Source organism: Populus trichocarpa, chromosome 15 (assembly GCF_000002775.5).
Source record: "Populus trichocarpa isolate Nisqually-1 chromosome 15, P.trichocarpa_v4.1, whole genome shotgun sequence".
Classification (NCBI taxonomy): Eukaryota; Viridiplantae; Streptophyta; class Magnoliopsida; order Malpighiales; family Salicaceae; genus Populus; species Populus trichocarpa.
Genome location: NC_037299.2, coordinates 6923528 through 6938433, shown reverse-complemented (window position 1 = coordinate 6938433; position 14906 = coordinate 6923528).

Here is a 14906-nt window from a genome sequence, read left to right as displayed (position 1 = left end):
AAGGAAAAAGCTTTAACCTAATGGTGTTCATGCTACAATTTGAGTCATTATAGGTGTTACAGACCTCCTCAAATTCCCTTAAATGCAAGTATGGATTTTCTAAATCTAAGCCATGAAAAGATGGTAAAAGTTGAATAATGCCTGGCTTAAAATTAAAATGAGATGCATCAGGAGGAAAAACTATGCATGAAGGTGCACTTGTTCTTGTGGGATTCATGTGGTCTCTAAGAGTTCTAACCCGAATATTCTCATTATTCTCATTGTGAAGCGATTGGTTATCTTCTTCGGCCATATTTTCTGAAAATGATGAGGATACCCTACAAAGTCTACCACTTAATGTACGTGACCACACTCTCATGCACGTGCAGGAAGAGAATAAAAGAAAGAAAAGAAAAACAATAGAAAAAGAAACAACAAAAGAAACAAAGTTAAATACAAGAAAAGTAAAAAGAGAAAATAAAATAAACACTATAATTTGTACAAGAATTTACCTCCCCGGCAACGGCGCCAAAAACTTGACACGACCAAAAGATTGATGTCTTCTCCCAAGTGTAGGAGTGTCGAAGTAATAAATAACCCGGCAAGACCGGGGTCGAACCACAGGGAGGTTAATTGTATAAATTATAGTTAACAGCAACACAATAACAACAACAATAATAGTAATAATAATAATAATAATAATAAAGAAGAAAAAGTTAATGAGAACTTTGAGATGCAAGATTAACGTAAGGATTAAACAATGATAACAGCAAATGTCAAGGTTAGAGGATCCACTAATGGTATTTCAAACAAGTATAGTATAAACTCTTTTTATTCAATTGGAAACCACACACAAAGGAGGTTCCAATCAGATTATAAATTGTTAACATTATTACATTAGTTATCTTATTCGAATAATGCTAATACTTGTAAATGTTGTCAGGCATTCATGATTATAACTTATGTTAACAACAAATCAAGTTCCTTTCATAGCTCAGGTGTCGGTTATACCATACAGTATGGGCTATGAAAGTGCCAAGTATTTGTTGTACCAGGTGTTATACAACATAAATCTAGATTAACCATTTAACAAGCAAAGTATTAAAAGTGAACAAGATAACAAATATAAAGCATGTTAGTATCCAACATTAAGGTCCATGTTAAGTTTATATTATACTTATTCTTACACCATTAGTGTACCCTTTTCACCTTGACATAATTAACTTAGTCAACACATAATGAAAGAAAGAAACATAAAGAAACAAGGAAAGGAAATGAAAAGCACAAGCAATAAATTAATATAAGCAAAACTTAAGCATTATAAAATATAAAGAGAGAGCAAGAGCATGATCTTGATCTGAACACCAAGATGCCTCAATACATGGCAAATGGCTCCTTTTATAGGCCAAAATTCAGGAACTATTGATTTGTTGACTAATTGATGAGTGAGTGGCCACATCTTGACTTGGTGACAATCCTTATCTTCTTGTCTGCCAAAAACGTCATTGATGACGTCATAATTTGAACAAACTTAAATCATGAAAGTTCTAGATAATTGTCTCATCTTTCCAGGGTAAAAATTTGAGATCATTTGGACTTCTAGAACTCGAGATATGGGCTGAACACTAAACAGTGTCTGGGCTGCAGGACAGATTCGGACTTCTTTGTTGTTGCTGCAATTTGGACTTTAAAACGGCCTTTTTAAATCTTGGGCTTCACATGAAAGTTGTAGGCCTATGTCTTATCTTTCCATCCATATAAAATGGACCTAAATCCAAGATCTACAGCTCCAGATATTATGCAATTACCGAACAGTGTTCCAGTTTGGACTGCACCAGCATCTCTTTTCTAAGTTTGGCCATCTCTTTGTCCTTTCAATTTCAGTACTTCAACTCATCAATCAATTCTTTCATCTATGTGATAGGCCTGCATTTAAGATGAACATTTACCATAAATTAAAGGTATCTTATATTATTAGATATGTTATTATAAAACATGCTTTAGTTAAGGAGTTATTGATACTTCAAGTGCAAAATGATGATATAAAACCTTGATAAAAATGCACTTTTAAGTACTAATCACCTATGATGGAGGTAGTGAAAGCTGAAATTCTAAAACTGTTAGATGCAGGAGTCATTTACCCCATCACTGACAGTAAATGGGTCGCGCCAATCTATGTGGTGCCCAAAAAGACCGGAATCACGTTGGTGAAAAACAAAAATGATGAGCTCATTCCTACTTGCATCTCGAGTGGATGGAGAATGTGTGTTGATTACAGAAAGCTCAATCTTTCTACACGTAAAGATCATTTCCCATTGCCATTCATGGATCAAATGCTTGAACGCCTAGCAGGTAAGTCTTTTTATTGTTTTCTTGATGGATATAGTGGATACAATCAGATTGTTATTAATCCTAAGGATCAAGAAAAGACTACATTTACATGTCCATTTGGTACATATGCATATAGGAGAATGCCTTTTGGTCTCTGTAATGCTCCTGCAACTTTTCAAAGATGCATGATGAGTATTTTTTCTGACTATATTGAAAGAATAATCGAGGTTTTTATGGATGATTTCACGGTGTATGGTGATTCTTTTGATAAATGTCTAGAAAATTTATCTTTAATCTTGAAAAGGTGCATTGAAACTAACCTTGTCTTAAACTATGAAAAGTGTTATTTTATGGTAGAACAAGGAATAGTTCTTGGGCATGTTGTGTCTTCACGTGGATTAGAGGTTGATAAAGCTAAGATAGATGTTATTTCATCATTGCCTTACCCCTCATGCGTGAGGGAAGTTCGTTCTTTTCTAGGCCATGCAGGTTTCTATCCACGCTTTATCAAAGATTTCTCGAAGATTACAGCACCTTTGTGTAAACTATTAGCCAAAGAAGTGGATTTTGTGTTTGATCAAGCATGTAAAGATGCCCATGATGAGCTTAAGAGACGTGTCACATCTGCCCCTATCATCCAACCACCAAATTGGGATGAACCTTTTGAGATAATGTGTGATGCGAGTGACTATGCGGTAGGAGCTGTGCTTGGGCAAAGAATTGGGAAGAATTTGCATGTTATCGCCTATGCTTCTCGCATGTTGGATGGAGCACAATGCAATTACCATACAACTGAAAAGGAACTTTTTGCAATGGCGTTTGCTCTTGAAAAATTCAGGTCATATCTACTTGGTACAAAAGTCATTGTTTTTACTGACCATGCAGCTCTCAGGTATCTTTTGAAGAAGAAGGAGTCCAAACCAAGACTGATTAGGTGGATCTTGCTTTTACAAGAATTTGATCTTGAGATCAAAGTCAAAAAAGGTGCCGAAAACCATGTGGCTGATCACTTGAGCCGACTGAGGACCGAGGATATACAGATCGAAACAATAAGAGAGACATTCCCTGATGAGCAGTTGTATATGTTGCATTCCTCTACAAGACCATGGTATGCTGATTTGGTAAACTATTTAGTCACCAAAGAATTCCCTCCAGGTTTGTCTAAACCCCAAAAAGATAAGTTACGAGCTGATGCTAAATATTATTTTTGGGACGATCCTTACCTTTGGAAATTTTGTGCGGATCAAGTAGTTAGGAGGTGTGTACCACAAGATGAATTTCATTCCATTCTCACTTTTTGTCATTCTCATTCTTGTGGTGGGCATTTTGGAGCAAAAAGAACAGCCCACAAGGTACTTGAAAGTGGTTTCTATTGGCCTTCTATTTTTAAAGATGCATATCACTTCTGCAAATCATGTGAAAAATGCCAAAGAACATGTAATATCACTCATAAGAATCAAATGCCTTTAATGAATATTCTTGTAAGTGAAATTTTTGATGTTTGGGGTATTGACTTTATGGGTCCATTTCCTTCTTCATTTGGCAATCTTTATATTCTTCTTGCTGTTGATTATGTGTCCAAATGGATTGAGGCGAAAGCCATACGAACTAACGATGCTAAGGTTGTTTTAGATTTTGTCAGGACTCACATATTTGACAGGTTTGGAATCCCTAAAGCTATCATTAGTGATCGTGGCACTCATTTCTGTAATCGTTCCATGGAAGCATTGCTACGCAAATATCATGTGACTCATCGAACTTCCATAGCATATCATCCTCAAACGAATGGCCAAGCTGAAATTCCATTTTGGAGAAAACAGTGCAACCTAACCGGCGAGATTGGAGTCTACGTCTTGGAGATGCACTTTGGGCTTATCGGACTGCTTATAAATCACCTATAGGAATGTCACCTTATAGAATGATTTATGGGAAAGCATGTCATCTACCGATGGAGCTTGAACACAAAGCTTTTTGGGCCATTAAACAATGTAACATGGATTATGATGCTGCTGGGATTGCAAGAAAACTACAACTGCAAGAGTTGGAAGAAATTCGAAATGATGCTTACGAGAATGCAAGGATTTACAAAGAAAAGACTAAGAGTCTCCATGACCGAATGATTACAAGAAAAGAGTTTAATGTTGGAGACAAAGTCCTTCTTTATCATTCGCGTTTGAAACTTTTTCCAGGAAAGTTACGCTCTCGTTGGATTGGACCCTTTGTTGTTTCTAATGTTTTTCCTTATGGTGCAGTTGAAATTACAAGTTTAGAAACCAACAAAGTACTCAAGGTAAATGGGCATCGCTTGAAACCTTTCTATGAAGGTTGGACAACAGAACTCACCGGTTCTGTGGAGTTAGCTGAACCAATCTATGAAGAATGAGCATGCAACATGTCGAGCCAATGACATAAAACAAAAGCGCTTACTGGGAGGCAACCCAGCACAAAAAAAAAAAACAGATTTGCTTTCTTTTTCCCATTATCTTTTATTTTTCGCATTTTACTTTATTTTTGTTATTCTCCAATATTCCTTTTCTTTTATTTCAACATTGAGGACAATGTTGTGTTTTAAGTGTGGGGGTATTGGGAGAATGTTGGTTTTCTAATTTTGGTTTTCTTTGTTATTATTGTTTTTTTTTAAAAAAAAAATATGTTTGATCTTTTGAACTCCCATTGGTTTTTGAGAATATGAGTATTATGTATGAGAATTAGTTGAGATAGATGAAGATATAAATCAAATGAAGGAGTATGCATGTAAATTTTAAGGTTTAATTGGTTTAGGGATTAACTTTGAGATTATGCCATGTTGACTTTATAGTGTTATACCAATGCAAGCTTTTGAGCCTTCAACATTATATTCTTTGATTATGCATTCTTTCAATGATATGTATCTCTAGAACTTGCTTCATATCTTGTTGAGATTACATTCGCATTACATATATACATGAAGATGATAAAGGCATTAGAAATTTTAACCACTTGAGCCAAAAAGCCAACCTAAAGCATATTATCCTTAGTGAGCCCCTTTTAAGCTTGTTTATCTTTTCTTTGCTTTATCCATGTATAAGCCTTAACTTTTTATATGTTTTCCTTTTCCCTTGGCCAAGGATTAGTAGAGCATATATTTGTGATATCTCATGGAATTATGGTTGGAAATTATGTGAAAAAAAGAAAAGAAAAAAAGAAGTGACACTTGATGAAAAGATGGGCAAAGTTGCCAAAGGTAAAAAAGAAAAAGAAAAAGAAAAAGAAAGAAAAAAGTGTTCCTTTATGTTCTTAAGATTTTATGTTGAGAGAGCTTGAAATCAAAAGGAGTTAAGCATTGGTGATTAAAGATGAAAAATTTATGTGCTTTGATGGAATATCTTGTTTGAAATATCATTTTTCAGAATGCTCTACTTTCTTTGGTTTGAACCTTTTCTTTTACTCTCTTTTACCTCACCTTAACCTTAACCCCATTACAACCGGAAAATAAGACCTTTTGATTCATGCATTGCTTGTAAATATGTTAGTAATGGAGATGAGATTGAAAAGCAAGCTTATGGTAGAACATACTCTTTGATTGAATTTGAGAGATTTAAACACATAAACCCTAAACACATGAGTGTTGGAGTGTATATCAATGAGAGGACCTATCACTTTGGCATGACATAGATTTCATTTAAATCCCGATGATTAATTGAGTTTTGAAGTTTGCATGTAAATAAATTCATGAAAATTTATACCCTTTATCCTTCTTGATTATATTCTTGTTTATAAAGCATATATTCTTGGATATTGATGGGAGATTAAGAGATTGGTCATAATTAACTTCAATTTGATTTTACCTATCCTTTCTCGAGGACGAGCAAAAGCTAAGTGTGGGGGTATTTGATGCAACCATATTATTTGATAGTTTCACCCACATCTACCTAATGTTTTGTCCATGTTTTATATATAAAATGTCTTGATATTCTTTGTTTTATGTTTTGAAGGTACTTTTGGATGAAAGATGCAAAAAGGAGTAAATTGGAGATAATTGGCAAATTTGACGTTCAGTCGATGTTTTGTGCAGAGCGTGAGTTCTAGAGATCGAAATGAAGTGATTCCAGTGGCACTAAAAAGCTAACATACATACCTTTCTGGAAGTGTAATGCAAGAAAAATAAAAAGAGAAATATTATGGAAATCACATCCTGCAAAGTCAAATCTCGCATTCTGCCAGTGTTGACCTTTGGCCATTCAAAATTTAATATCTGGAGCTACAGAAGTCCAATTGATGCAAACTCAATTTTATTGGATGCCTAATTCAAAGACCTATCCACGCTCCACATTTCAGCCAAAAATGATGTCATATGAGGGAGATATGATTTTTCAAATAGGACAACTGAATTCTGCCAGCAAACAAGTTTCGTGAAGAAACAAGTCCAAATTACATTCCGAAGCATCTAAACCGACATCCAAGTTTTTATATCAGCAATTTAGCTCCTCTAAGTCAGAGCTTGAAGATTTCATGCAAGGCTATTTCTCCTTTTTATGGAAAATAGTTATTGAAGTACTTAAATGTAAACTGCAACTTAAGGGAGGACTATTTTGTAAAATAGAGACTAGGGTTTCTTAGCATATAAAAAGAAAGAGAGAAGGGGCTAGCAGCCAGCAGAAAAGAGGGAGAGCAGAAGGAGGCAGCAGCCAGCAGAGAATAAACACAAATTCTCTCCTCTACAAACCCAAAAATCATGCTTCTTTTCATTCTTTAGAAGTAGTTGTTCAATAGTTATGCAAGGCTAAGCTCTTTTCTTGGTTGCAAGGACACAACAAACCTTCGGATTTCAAGAACCGTGAGATTTATTCTTCCTTTTATTTTCAGTTTATGTTATGAATGAGTATGATTGTTCTCCTATGCATATTTCCTATGATTGTTGTTGATGATTGCTAGAGCGGACTCTAAGTTATTGTTGTGAACAATCTATTGCTAAGTTTAATATCAAAACCGGAGTTGTGATATATGAACTTGTGAAGCAACTAAGCTTGATAATTGTGGCGGAACTACGTTATTGAACTTAGGGAGAACATTTGAACAAAGTGACACAAGCTGCGGACATCTTGTATGTTAATCTTGACGAAATTATCTAGTTCTTAAAGCTACCATTAAATTGAATCATTAGTGCGGACACTTTGATTGTTTGTTGGTTAGGATTAGTTATACGGCGGATCCGTTAATTAATCAACGTTAAGAAAAGATAAAATTTCAGAACATAAACTGCAATTTGTTTTCTTGATAAGTTTCGGTTTTAATTGATTTTGTTTGCTAGTTTAATTGCTGCCATAGTTTAGATAATCACAAACCAAATCCCCCCAATTACATAACATACAACATAAAAATCTGACTTGAAACTTCCTCGTGGGATCGACCCCTTGCTTGCTCTATACTATCTTGTTTGTTTTAAGCTAGGGTAATTAATTTGTGCGACCGCGACATCGCAACAGTATGGCTAAATCATTTTCAAAATTATAAGATAAGTTTATAATATAAAGTAGTAGAATACATTAGATGTTTGAATTGTATATCACTTTTAATCTTAATATTGTATTGATTTATTCTAAATGTATATATGTAGTTAGTTAGAATTTATTACTTTTTAATGATGAAATTGTTTATTTTTCAAATTGTTTTAGTAATTCTTTTATGTTGACTTATTAATTGATATTATGAAACTTGAATATATTGATAAGTATAAGTATTGAGAGATTGATTGATGAATGAGATGCGATCCAGGATAATTGGATCAAGATGGAAGTTGTAATGACATATAATAAAAGTGTTGTCGATAACTTGGTACCAACAAAAATAGAGGAAACTTTGCTGAAATTTTCAAAAAAAAATAATAATTCCATAATCTTAGACATATTATTTAATACTTGACATTCGTAAAGAAATGTTCGAGATTTCATGGCATTATAATATGAGGATGTTACAGTTTGGTATCAGAGCATGATTAAGGTTCAGTAGACCATTATTAATGTAAAATAACATTGTTTTAGGATGGTACGTACACGACAAGGAGCCAGAGCTGACCTGTCACCAACAAGGGATGGGCACTTAGTTAAGACAGGAGATAGAGGATTGGAAGGAGATCCTTTAGTAGATACAACATCTTTTGTGCCAGCAGTGTCGGTGCGATCCAGACAGGGAGAGTCATCAGGACTTCGAGATGAGTGGGGGATGCCATGACTGGGGATACTCAATGGAGATGGGCAGGGGACTCAGCCCCCACCAACAGTAGCGCTTGCAGTAGCACCAACAGCACCCCCTGCGATAGCACATCCACCATATCCAGATCCAGCTTATTTTGCATAGTTGGTTTGTGCAGTGATGACCAAGATGTCGGGACACTGAGTGCTACCCCCAGGGATACTGTGGTCACTTTAGTTTGATGGGTAAAGAGTTCGAGGGAATAAGGTTGTGAGGCATTTATGAGAGAGGAGGATGCTAAGATAGCTGGGCGATGGTTACGAAAGATAGATAATATAAGTCTAATGACATATAATAGAAGTGTTGTCGATAACTTGATACCAACAAAAATAGAGGAAACTTTGCCGAAATTTTCAAAAAAATAATAAAAATAATTCCATAAGCTTAAACATTTTATTCAATACTTGACATTCGTAAAGAAATGTTTGAGATTTCATGACATTATAATTTGAGGATGTTACATAATACATCATGTAAGATTCTTTCCCACATTTTCTTTGATTGGCTAAAATTTGGATTTTTAATTTATAAGTATTCCTTCAACATTTTCCCTTGCAAGATTACATGATTTTCGAGTCCTTACAATATTTAACATTATTAAACCAATCTCATTTGCACATAATTTGTCCTCGGTTATACATTGTTTCTAACACAATTTAAGTAAATGATTTTAAGCCAAATCTTCATTAATATCAATTCCACAATTTATTCTAAATGATTAATCCACATTACGCACCTTTAAGGACTAGGAAAGCCCCCATTTAAACTTTTTTTTGAGCTATCAAAACAACCCTCACTCATTCTTCACAACTATGGCTACCATGACAACCCATACTCACATATCTTGAGTCATCAAAATAATTCAGTTGGTGGTTATCACAACAACCCATATTCACACACTTTTAGGTATCAAAACGACCCTCAAACACTTAAATATTGGGCTGTTACAACAACCCTCTTTTACCCTTTTTTGTGAAACAACCCCCAAACCTTCATATGTTCCTTCTTATAATGCTATCATTAGCACTGACATTTCCTTACTAGTACTTTTCTTATCACTCGCATTTAAAAAGTCTATCAAATCATAAACCACACTTTGATATCAACTGTAATAACCTTAATGTTAATAATCACATTCAGATTTATCTAATTATATTCTATTAGTAAAAACCAAGGAAATTTCTTTTTATTTATTTCGATAGAGTTTCCCTTGCAATATTACATACCAAGTTATTGACATTCATACTCTCAATCATTAATGTCAATTTTCAAATTTCATTCTTGATCCAATTATCCTAGATCATGTCTCGTTCTAGACTAACCATACTATCCAATTCACCATATATCCAAACATACATTGAACCATTATATGACACAAGTATTTAAAGACAATTAAAATATGAACAACACATATTCATTTAAAGGAATTCAATATATATAAACAACTACTACCTATTTTTAATTACTTGGCATATCACACTAGTATCCATATTGATATACATTCAAATAAAAATTTAACTATCAATTCTTCTAATTATTACAATTTTCCTAAATAAAAGTATTTAATTTACATGTTATAAACACTAGTCAAAATACATACCTATTAACATAAATCTACAAATTTATAATATGAAAATGATTCACCATATCTAACTAGATGATATAAATCCTTCTCCTTACTAGTCTTGTTTGACTTGTGATGACCCTGTATTTATACAATTATAATATAAATTTAATTACTATTTCACCTATGAACTTATTATTCAATATCATTCTTAATACTACTTTTAACACAAATAATACAAATCAATTCATTAAATTATTAATCACATTTTCAACTATCCAACATTAATTATTTAATTTCAACAACATTGCCTTGTACATGTCATAACTTCGACAATTCATTTAATCATCAATATTCCAGTTATCTTCTTCCGGATACAAATTAATCTGGTAACCTATTGATTATCCACAGTCTAGTAATCCCTTCATGAATGCCAATTAATCTGGTAATCCTACTGGTTGTCCATAATCTAACAATCCCCTCATGAATGCTAATTAATCCAAAAATTCTTCTGATTATCCACAATCCAGCAATCCCTTCATGGTGCCAATTCATCAGACAATACTTTCACTGATAATCCTCTCATGAATGCCTATTAATCCAACAATCCTTCTGATTGCCCCAATCCGGCAATCCCCTTATGAATGCCCAATTCATCCAATAATCCTTTTGATTGTCACAACCCAACAATTCCCTCACAAATGCTAATTAATCCGACAATCCTTCTAACTATCACAACCTGACAATCCCCCATTGATGCCAATTCATTTGACAATCCTCCTGATAGTCAGAAAATCTGACAATCCCCTCAGGGATGCTAATTAATCTGACAATCCTTTTGATTGTCAACAATCCATAAATTCATTGAATTACCAATAATTCGGTAACCATTTATGGTTATTAATTATTCATAATATCATTTTCCCATTGATTTTCATTCTCACTATCAAATACACAACTATTAACAAACTAATTGAAATAAAGCAATGTAATAAATTTCAAAAATTTCAGGCAAGGTGAGAGTCACCTACATGTTAGCTGCACTCTAGATGTACCTCCCTACTATTGTACAACTCTTGCGGCCCCTCTTGTATCAATACGTTTACCATATCAATTTTTCTCGTTCAATAATCATTTCATATAATATAATCTAAGTCAATTTCTTTCAACTTGATTATCCTTTATAATTCAACTTGTATTGAAATTTCATTTCAACTTCTCATTCAACCTATATTCTCAATCTAGTTATGTAAACCCCGGGAAAATAAAGGTTGCGTAAATTGCAAACTAAATAAATGGGAAATTAAAGTGAAGAAATTTATGCATAGGTTTAAATAAAAACGGGAATTCAAAAATTTTTGGATATAACTTTCTGGAAGAAATATTTCAAGACATTATAAATTAACCCGAAAATATTGAGAGTTGGATTAAATTAAAGAAAATAAACTAAACTAAAAGTTGTGGGGTGGAATTATAAGAAATGAAAAGAGGTATAGTTTAATTATAAGAAGGAAAAGATGTGGGGGGGGGAAAATAATACATTTAAAGGAAATGGGGCCTAAATACAAATAAGAGTAATTATAGAGCATAAATACTCATCTTCTCACCAAAAATTTGCAGCAACCATAAGGAAAAAAGAGGGAGTTTTTGTATTCATTCTTGCAAAATCAAGAGACAAACACCAAAATTTCAAGAACCCATCCAAGATTAAGGGTTTATAGCTAGAATAAACACTTGTGGGCAAGAGATTAACAAGAAAATTTGAACAAGAAGAGAAGAGGGAGGGCCGACAATCATTAGAAAAAAAAAGGGGGAGTCGAAAATCTTCAACTAGTTGAAGATCGAAACCTTGATTCTTACCGGGTAAGGTGTTTTAAACATGGTCTTATAAGTCGTTTCAAATTTGATTATGAATTGATGCCTTGATGTTGAATAATAGATTAGGGTTCTTAGACTTTAATTGGGGGAAAAGTATTAGTTGTTAAAATTAAGTTAATTCATGTGTTGTATATGATTAAGGGCGTGAAATTATGATGATTTGTCAAAGGAAATGAATGGGTAATTAAGTAAAGGATGGCCAACTATATAAAGAGAAAATGGGGAAATAATGGTTTTTCCTTATGGAATCTATTATAGTAGGTTGTTTGTGGATGTTGTGTGTGAATGGAAAGGTTGACGAATCTGGACAGGTTCATCTCTTGACTTTTAGAGAATTCGGGTAGAAGGATGAAGGAATTATGATCAGGTTCCTTCATAGAAATTGTAGTTATATAACTAAGGAAATTGATCTTGCTTAATTTGGAGTTATATAACTCCAGTTATAGGTCACCAACCGAGACTGGGTCATGACAGACCCTGTAGGACAGTAGGTCTGATTTGTTGATGAGTAATTTCGACTATCTTGGAGGCAGAACTAGGTTCTCCTTCCTTCATAAGACTTGTAGCTCCGTGTCTTATCTTTCCAACGAGACCAACCTCGCTTGAAATGAAGTTCTATAACTTCGGATATAGTTAAAAATATGAGGAGAGGTTGGAATGCGACCTCTGCTGATAGTAACAGTTTAAGGTCTAGACAGTAAAGTTCAAGACAGTAACGGTTGGACAGTAATAGTCCAAGGTCTAGATAGTAACACTTGGACAGTAACGGTTGGACAGTAACAGTCCAAGGTCTAGACAATAACAGTTCAAGGTCTAGACAGTAACACTTGGACAGTAACAGTCCAAGGTCTAGACAATAACAATTCAAGACAATAACGGTTGGACAGTAACAGTCCAAGGTCTAGACAGTAACGGTTGGACAGTAACAGTCCGAGATTTAAATAGTAACAGTTCAAATATAAAGAAATAAATGATAACTATGGTTGAATAAAGAATGATGATATTAATGGGTGTAATAAGAAAAACATAAAATATAAAGAAATGAGTGATTGAAAGAAAGACCTATATTGGTTGTTGATATGGTTATTATGAAACGTATATTTGAATGAGAAAAATTTATGAGATAAGCCTGTGATTGCAGGAGGGGAGGGACCACAAGCGTGTTGCAGCAACAGTAGGGGAGCACAAGTAGAGCTTCTACTACAGGTAGGTGATCCTCACCTAAGCTTTCTAGTTAAATTCAAGAATTTAATATGTTAATAATGTGAGATGTGAATTTGCAAATGTTGGATATTATGTGGAAGGATGGAAGTTGATGTAATGATATTGTTATTTCGGATAGTATCCCGAATGTATGTGTGATGAAGGTGAACGACCCTTGTGTGAATTGCCAAGTGATGGGAGTACCACTAATAAAGAAAATATGAGAAGTGCAATATGTGTTCCAACTAGCATACATTTAGTGTATGTTAGGATCCCGGGTAAGGAGATCTCCTACGTTAATGCTAATGGGATGATGATGATACCGATGAAAAGGGTAGTAGTAATGTGTGGGTGAAACAGTTGCTGTTGCTTTTAATGGAATCTTGAATGGAAGTTAGAAATGAGAGATGAAATAGTTTTCAGTAGATGAAAGAGGAGTTCTAACGGAAATGAAAAGGGAAAAAGGAATAGAATAAGAATACATATCTACCTTTTTAAATTATTGGAAATTTGTGTTACTATACTTATTATGATATTCGTATTTTAATAATATATATTTTGTTTCAGGACCATCATATGTACGACAAGAGTAGATGTTAGCTTTTATTCTCCTTTTGTTATGTAGTCTAGGGAGGATGACCTTATATTTTGTAAACATGGAAACATTTGTATAACTTAATTTGTATAATTAATGTTTAAACTTGTTTAGATCAACTTAACTATGTAGTTCATATAACCATGTTCCATGTATACGTTGTAAACCCCAGGAAAAATCAAGGCTGGATTAAATTAAAGAAAATAAATTAAACTAAAAGTTGTGGGGTGAAATTATAAGAAAAGAAAAGAGGTATAAATTAATTATAAGAAGAAAAAAAGATGTGAGGGGGGGGCAAAAATAATACACTTAAAGAAAATAGGGCCTAAATGCAAATAAAAATAATTATAGAGCATAAATAGCCATCTTCTCACCAAATATTTTTAGCAACCGTAAGGAAAGAAAAGAGGGAGCCTTTGTATCCATTTTTCCAAATCAAGAGAGAAACACTAAAATTTCAAGAACCCATCCAAGATTAAGGGTTATAGGTAGAATAAATACTTGTCGGCAAGGGACTAATAAGAAAATTTGAACAAGAAGAGAAGAGGGGAGGACCAGCTATTATTAGAAAGAAAAAGAGGGAGTTGAAGATCAAAACCTTGATTTCTTACTGAGTAAGGTGTTCTAAACATGGTCTTATGAGTCATTCATAGAAATTGTATTTTTGGATGTTGAATAACTAAGGAAATTGGTCTTGCTTAATTTGGAATTATAGAATTCTAGCTATGGGTCACCAACTGAGACTGGGTCATGATAGACCTTGTAGGGCAGTAGGTCTGGTTCGTTGATGAGCAATTTTGACTATCTTGGGAGCAGAACTGGGTTCTCCTTCCTTCAGAGAACTTGTAGCCTCATGTCTTAGCTTTCCAACGAGACCAATATCGATAGAAACAGAGTTCTATAACTCTAGATATAGTTAAAAATCTAACGAGAGGTCCGACAGTAATAGTTCGATGTCAACACACTAACAGTTGGACAGTAACAGTCCAATGTTCATTGATGAGCAATTTTGACTATCTTGGGAGCATAACTGGGTTCTCCTTCCTTCAGAGAACTTGTAGCCTCATGTCTTAGCTTTCCAACGAGACCAATATCGATAGAAACAGAGTTCTATAACTCTAGATA